The sequence below is a fragment of the Sinocyclocheilus grahami genome, unplaced genomic scaffold (genome assembly GCF_001515645.1).
Source record: "Sinocyclocheilus grahami isolate Dianchi unplaced genomic scaffold, SAMN03320097.WGS_v1.1 scaffold1498.1, whole genome shotgun sequence".
Lineage (NCBI taxonomy): Eukaryota > Metazoa > Chordata > Actinopteri > Cypriniformes > Cyprinidae > Sinocyclocheilus > Sinocyclocheilus grahami.
The window spans coordinates 386,905-393,984 of record NW_015506677.1 but is presented as its reverse complement, the minus strand read 5'-3'; the positions used below and the strand labels follow the sequence as shown (position 1 = coordinate 393,984).

At 36.6% G+C, this 7,080-nt stretch overlaps 1 long non-coding RNA gene across 1 annotated transcript in view; it reads right to left on the bottom strand.

Annotated features, from left to right (window-relative positions):
- LOC107570734 (uncharacterized) overlaps positions 1-5,537 on the bottom strand; it is a 34,678-nt gene extending 29,141 nt beyond the window's left edge. The window contains exon 1 of the long non-coding RNA XR_001607081.1: positions 5,385-5,537. This is a non-coding gene — a long non-coding RNA (uncharacterized lncRNA). The remainder of the gene's footprint in view (positions 1-5,384) is intronic.
- Between the last annotated feature and the right edge of the window lie 1,543 nt (positions 5,538-7,080).

Here is a 7,080-nt window from a genome sequence, read left to right as displayed (position 1 = left end):
TTTGGGTATGATTTGTCACAGTTTACTTTATTTTGCTATCCTCACTTACATAAATGAACTATAGTGTCCTGCACCCACTAGTAAAAAAATATCAAAAATTATATCTGGTCTCTGAATCATGTTTGGTTTCACTGTATATCCTTCTGTTATTTTCACACTCAATTATGCCCATAATTATGTATTTGAGAAGTTTTTGTTACTTTCACTGTTCATTTTTTTGCTCTATGGTACATCATCTTTAATTTAATACCATTAGAGCTGCTCCACTGCAGTGGCTTAGTACTGTAATCACGCGCTTTGCTGTAATATTGCACGGAACCACTCATTATAAATCTCCTAACTGTGATATTTTCAGGAACAGAAGTCGCGTGTTTTCATCTGAAACGTGCTGCGATTTATATTCCAAAGCCACTCATATAATGCAGAAACACTCAAGCAAGCAAAACATGTGCCAAGCCAACATAATAATAATAATAATAATAATAATAAGATGTTTAAATAGAATAACAGTATGTTGGCTTGTGCCAAGCCAACATAATAATAATAATAAGAAGAAGAAGTTTAAATAGGATAACAGTATGTTGGCCAACATAATAATATGCCAACAAGCCAACATAATAATAATAATAAGTTTAAATAGAATAACAGTATGTTGGCTTGTGCCAAGCCAACATAATAATAATAATAATAATAATAATAAGATGTTTAAATAGAATAACAGTATGTTGGCTTGTGCCAAGCCAACATAACTAAATAAAAAAGTTTGTCAAGAGAAACTTTAAGTTGTCTTGAGAAAACCGGACCAGAAAGTTTGAAAATTTTTGAAAAGATTAAAAAGTTTTCAGTTTGATGGTTTTCAGTCTGAAATATTTTGAAGTTTAAAGTAGTTTTAAAAGCTTGAAGTTTGAAAGTTTTGAAGGCAATACAGTCTGTCAGAGGATAGATAGATAGATAGATAGATAGATAGATAGATAGATAGATAGATAGATAGATAGATAGACAGAAATGCAGCTGCTAGAATACCTGTGTGGTTGCTAAGGTGTTGCTATTCGGTTGCTAGGGTACTTGGGGTGGTTACTAGAGTGGTTGCTAGGGTACCTGGGGCTGTTGCTAAGGTGTTGCTATGCGGTTGCTAGGGTGTTACTATGCTGTTGCTAGGGTCCCTGGGGCGGTTGCTAAGGTGTTGCTATGCGGTTGCTAAGGTGTTCGGGGTGGTTGCTAGGGTGTTGCTATGCGGTTGCTAGGGTACCGGGGCGGTTGATAAGGTGTTGCTAGATAGATAGATAGAAATAATCAGATGATAGATAGATAGATAGATAGATAGATAGATAGATAGATAGATGAGTTTGAATTGGTTAGAAATAGTACATAGAAGGGAAGTCTCATTGAGTCTAATGGGCTTCAGTGTTTTTAGATTTGAATTTTGACAGTTGGAGTTTGACGGAATGTTCAGATGAGCCAAGACTTTTCAATGTAAGTCTATGGGATTTTTATGATTTTTAATCTTCATTTTTAAGAAAACTGTAAGTCTGATCAGTTAGAAAAGATATAGCACACTCGGTCAGATCAGTCTGAAGAGCTGGGCTGAGTTTGGAGTCTGTAGAGTTAAAGCTCTAGGAGTAGTAGCAGTCAGAATTTTTAGTCTCAGAAAAAGAAGAAGAAGAATAAGTTTAAGACGGATTTCAGTAAGTTGACTTTCTCAAGCCAACTTAATAATAAGTTTAAAGGGTTCATATGCTGCGATTTTAATTTTTCCTTTCTCTTTGGAGCGTTACAAGCTCTTGGTGCACAAAGAAGATCTGTAAAGTTGCAAAGACTAAAGTCTCAAATCCAAAGAGATATTCTTTATAAAAGTTAAGAGTCCGCCACACCTACCTAAAACGTCTCGTTCTAACACGCCCCCACATATCTACATCACAATGTGGGAAGATTTGCATAACACCGCCCAAATGTTCACGCAAAGAAATAAGGCGTAACTTTTATTCTAGCTGTAGTATTGTTGTTGCCGCCGCCGCCATGTTGTGGATATGCTGTGTGTTTCATTGTGAAAGCGAAACTACTTTGTTTGGCCTTCCAAAAGAGGACGATATCAGCTTTGTCATGCCTAGAGCTGATCCGTGCTGGTCGCTGAGGAAAAACAGCACCTTTGCGCTGTCAATTGCCGGATCGGCTTTCACCGTGGACAAAGCGGAGTCCAGCCCAGGGTCGTCACATGTGGTTGCCGCAAGCCTCCTTTGTCGAATCCGCCGGGCACCGCTCACTCAAGCAGGTGTGTGTTTCGTTGTGAAGCTACTTTGTTTGGCCTTCCAAAAGAGGAAATAATGTTTCTATAAAGTGGGGCAGTTCCAACTTTGCAAGGACAGTCTGGCGCTTCTGACTCACAGCCTGTAAGTACGTTTTTTATATTTAAATAATTTGCCACTGATGATTCAAACGCGAGTTTGAGCAGTATAGAGTAGCGCTTATTATTTGTCATTTCTCCGATCACAAATGCAGACATGGTTTTATGTTCACGCGGCGCAATACGCAACGCAAAGCGTAAAAACACAGTATAAGTCATTACAATCAGTAATTATGTCCCCACTGGATGCAACAAATGCCTCGTTTGTAATGGGTTTTATTGGTTTTGTCTCGTTGCGCCGGGACACATGGAAACCATAGACTGTATGATGGAAACACAGTATGGTAAGGGGCGTAACATTTCTGTTACACGCTTGAGGTATTCAGCCAATCACAACACACTGGATAGCTGGCCAATCAGAGCACACCTCGCTTTTCAGACTGATGAGCTTTGTAAAAATCGACACGTTTCAGAAAGGCGGGGCATAGAGGAAAAACAATAATGTACAGTATGTGGAAAATAATGTGTTTTTTTTTTACCTTAAACCACATAAAAACACATTGCACTACACCAAATACACAAAATAATGTTCTTTTTAGCAACATCATATGACCCCTTTAAGACGGATTTCAGTTAACTAGATAAAAAAGTTTGTGAAGACAAACTTTAGGTTGGCTTGAGAAAGCCTAGCCTGAAAGTTTAAAGCAGTTGTAAAAGCCTGACGTTTGAAAATGTAGATAGATTGGATAGATGTTGATAACATGTTTCTAGCATGATTCGCATGTTTTTAGCATGATTAGCCTGTTACTAGCATATTGCTGGCATGATTAGCAATTTACTAGCATGTCACTAGCATGTTTCTAGCATTATTAGCATCTTACTAGCATGTTGTTAGCATGATTAACAAGTGACTAGCATGTTTCTAGCATGATTAGCAAGCTACTAGCATTGTTCTAGCATTATTAACATGTTTTACCATGATTAGCATGTTACTAGCATATTGTTGGCATGATTAACAATTTACTAGTCTGTCACTAGCATGTTACTAGCATGTTGCTAGCATGATTAGCAAGTGACTAGCATGTCGTTGGCATGATTAGCAAGTTACTAGCATGATTAGCAAGTGACTAGTATGTCGTTAGCATGATTAGCAAGTTACTCGCATGTTATTAGCTTGATTAGCATGCTACTAGCATGTTGTTAGTACGTTTCTAGCATGATTAGCATGTCGCTAAGATAGATAGATAGATAGATAGATAGATAGATAGAAATAGTCCAATGATAGATAGATAGATAGATAGATAGATAGATAGATAGATAGATAGATAGATAGATAGATAGAACTATAAGTCGGATCAGTCTGAAAAGATATAGCACACTAAGTGAGACAAGTCTGAAGAGTTGGGCTGGTTGTTGGTGGTTCTAGCTTGAAATCTCTAGGAGGAGTAGCGTACAGAAATAGATAGATAGACTTTCTCAAGCCAACTTAATAACTAGATAAAAAAGTTTGTCAAGACAAACTTTAAGTTGGCTTGAGAAAGTCGGACCAGAAAGTTTAAAAAAGTTTGAAAAGTTTAAGAAGTTTAAAGTTTGATGTTACTAGCATGTTGGTAGCATGTTTCTAGCATGATTAGCAAGTTACTAGCATGTTGTTAGCATGATTAGCAATTTACTAGCATGTTCTTCGCATTATTATCAAGTTACTTGCATGTTGCTAACACATTTCTAGCATGATTCGCATGTTACTAGCATGTTGTTAGCATGATTATCAAGTTACAAGCATGATGCTAGCACATTTCATGATGCTTTCTCAAGCCAACCTAATAATAAGTTTAAGATGGATTTCAGTAAGTTGGCTTTCTCAAGCCAACTTAATAATCACTATAAGTTTAAGTAGCATTTCAGTAAGTTGGCTTTCTCAAGCCAACTTAATAAGTGAAATGCTACCTGTACACACACATTCATATGTTGGTACACCTGTATGGAAACTTTCCATTGGCATAATGACTTTTATACTGAGCTAATAATATTTTCTATCCCTTAACCTTAACTCTACCCTAAAACATAACCCTCACAGAAACTTTCTGCATTTCACACTTTTCACAAAAAGTAGTGTAGAGACCTGAAACCTGCATACTATATAATAATATAGGTCAAACCAGTGCACACACTGTACATTGCACATCCTGATGCAGTTGAGTCAAATTTTGACTTGTCAAGGTTTATGTTTCAGTGCTGGATTCTATCCTTCAGTTGGATCATTCAAGGGATTTTTTTAACTCATTAATTCTGTGGAAATTTCAGTACACAATATGGGTGCTATATAAAATGTGTTTTAACCATACTGTAAATATCATATAGCTATGCGCAGTATTTTCATAAAGTGACACTGTATTACATCTTTTAAATATATTTATGCTCCTTAAATGAGCACTTCATATACAGGTAATTGGAGTTATAAACAGCTGCCAAAGTAATATATGAAGATCATGTGGAGTTTTTTAGGCCATTTGGATTGGCAGGTTACCCTGACATCAAACCATTGTAACAGTTACAGTGTATAGAATTAAACTGAAATGCCACAGCATGAGCAATGAGAAGAGTGTTCACAGTTGTATAACTCACACATGATGTACTAAGGGGTCATTTCTGATATAGAAAGTACATTAAAAATACATATGCACTGGTTTTTTTTCACGTTATACATGAACTTGAATAAAACCAATCAATTTAGATGTTACTAAACACAATAAAACATCATAAAGAAAATTTGTTAGTTTAGCTGACAAAACATTTTTACAGCATGAGTTTAACTGCAGTGATGTTCTAGACCGTACATAATCTGAATAAAGTTCAGTCATAGATAGACAAAATATAAATGCATACAATACTTGCATAACAAACGTAGAGAAATAAAAGTAGAGTGTTTTTAGGTAGTACTAGACGTACTAGATGCACTCAGCATCCACAGGGATTCTAATCTTCTCGTCAATGAGAAAATCCCACGAAAACATGTATTACAAGTGAACATGGCGGTCCTTACCATATCTACTAGTTCCATAAAACAATACGGGACAGCTGGAAACTGTAGACCGATCGAGGCCGCTCGCTCCTCTGCTGTGGAATAAATGAATTAAAGAACGAACGAATGCGCGTCCGATCCCGAAAGCGCTGGAGAGTGACGCGAGGTGGCGCGGTGATCCTAAAAGTGTAACGGAAGTGAGGATGACCAATAGGGGCTCAAGTCTTGGCTGTTACGATGGCATGGACTATCAGATGACGGGTTCACAGTCTGAACTAATGCAACCCTGCGAGGGCCCACGTGGATTTCAGAAAAGAACCCGAACACTTCGAAAAGATTTTCCAAGCGGTAGTTAACGTTGTAATGTGATACATATAATGAAAGAAAACTATTTTAATATTGCATGACTTGTATGCGCTAGCGTTTGTTTTAAATATCTCGCCCTCTATGTTCTTCTTCTTCTTTTCCCCCCAAGTTATGGATAATCACGTCCTCACTATGTTCACAACTCTTCTGTAAAACCCCATTGTGAATCTGTGTGATACACCACTTATCCGTGAATGCACATTTGCATATGTAAAACCCAGTAAATTCTGTCAGGTGCAGCTCAAATCTACACAGGCAAATGTCCCTGCAGTGCCCCAAGTACTGAGAATAGGGATATACATGTTTGCATAGTCTGAAACACAAATAGAAATGTATCCTTCCAAAGGGCAGTGTTTGAGAATGACCTGCATGTCTGTATGAAGTCTTTGTAAATTTGGCTTTTTTTCTGAAGTACACTATGTACACGACAAGCCTGGCTATTATCATTAGAAAGTACTAGTAATCTGTCTGTTAATGGTGCTCTCAATACTTTTTGTATATGATGTGTTGGCTAATATTGCATTTGATTTGAACTTTACTGAAACCAAGTGGAGTGAATGCAGCAAGTTTTTATTGTACCAGCCATTGCCATTACCAGTTAGTCATGAGCAAAAATGTCCAATAAAAGAGGGTTACCGAGATGTGGTATTAGTCTCGTGTGACGCTTAACATGCTGGACACCATAAAGTGACCCACTTCATATGAAACAAATCGGCTTTTACATTTTAGTGTTCATCTCATGTCAGTATTTATCATTTTAAAGTTATTTTAAATATGATAAAAAATAAACATTTACGTACGGATAAAGCCTTTACTAAAAATAAATACAGGCCTACACACTTTGTTAATACATATTAGCCATTTACCATAACAAATAAAAAAATATATTTAAGCTCTGATTTCTGTATATCACGTTTTTCCTTTGAAAGAAGTGTTAAAAGGATAGTTCACCCCAAAATTAAAATTCTATCATCATTTAGTCTTTACTCACCCTCATGTCCTTCTCTCTCTCTTTCTCTCTCTCTCTCTCTCTCTCTCTCTCTCCTTTTAATACAGATATGTATAAATTGCTGCCATCTAGTGTATATCAAAGAAATTAAAACAACACAGATAGGTGACTGATGATGTGTCATACCCATTTTTCTTCGTTAAAAGTGTATGGACATGGAAGCCCTGAACCACAACATGGAACAAAAATAGTGTCTTAGGTCCTTTTCAGGTCTTTCTGGTTTCTCCCCCCAAAACCCCTTTTTCTATCCTCAAATTCTTTTTTTCTCTTGCATCAGTGTAATGACTATTTCTTGATTTCCCTTATTATTATTATTATTATTATTATTATTGTTTTCTTTTT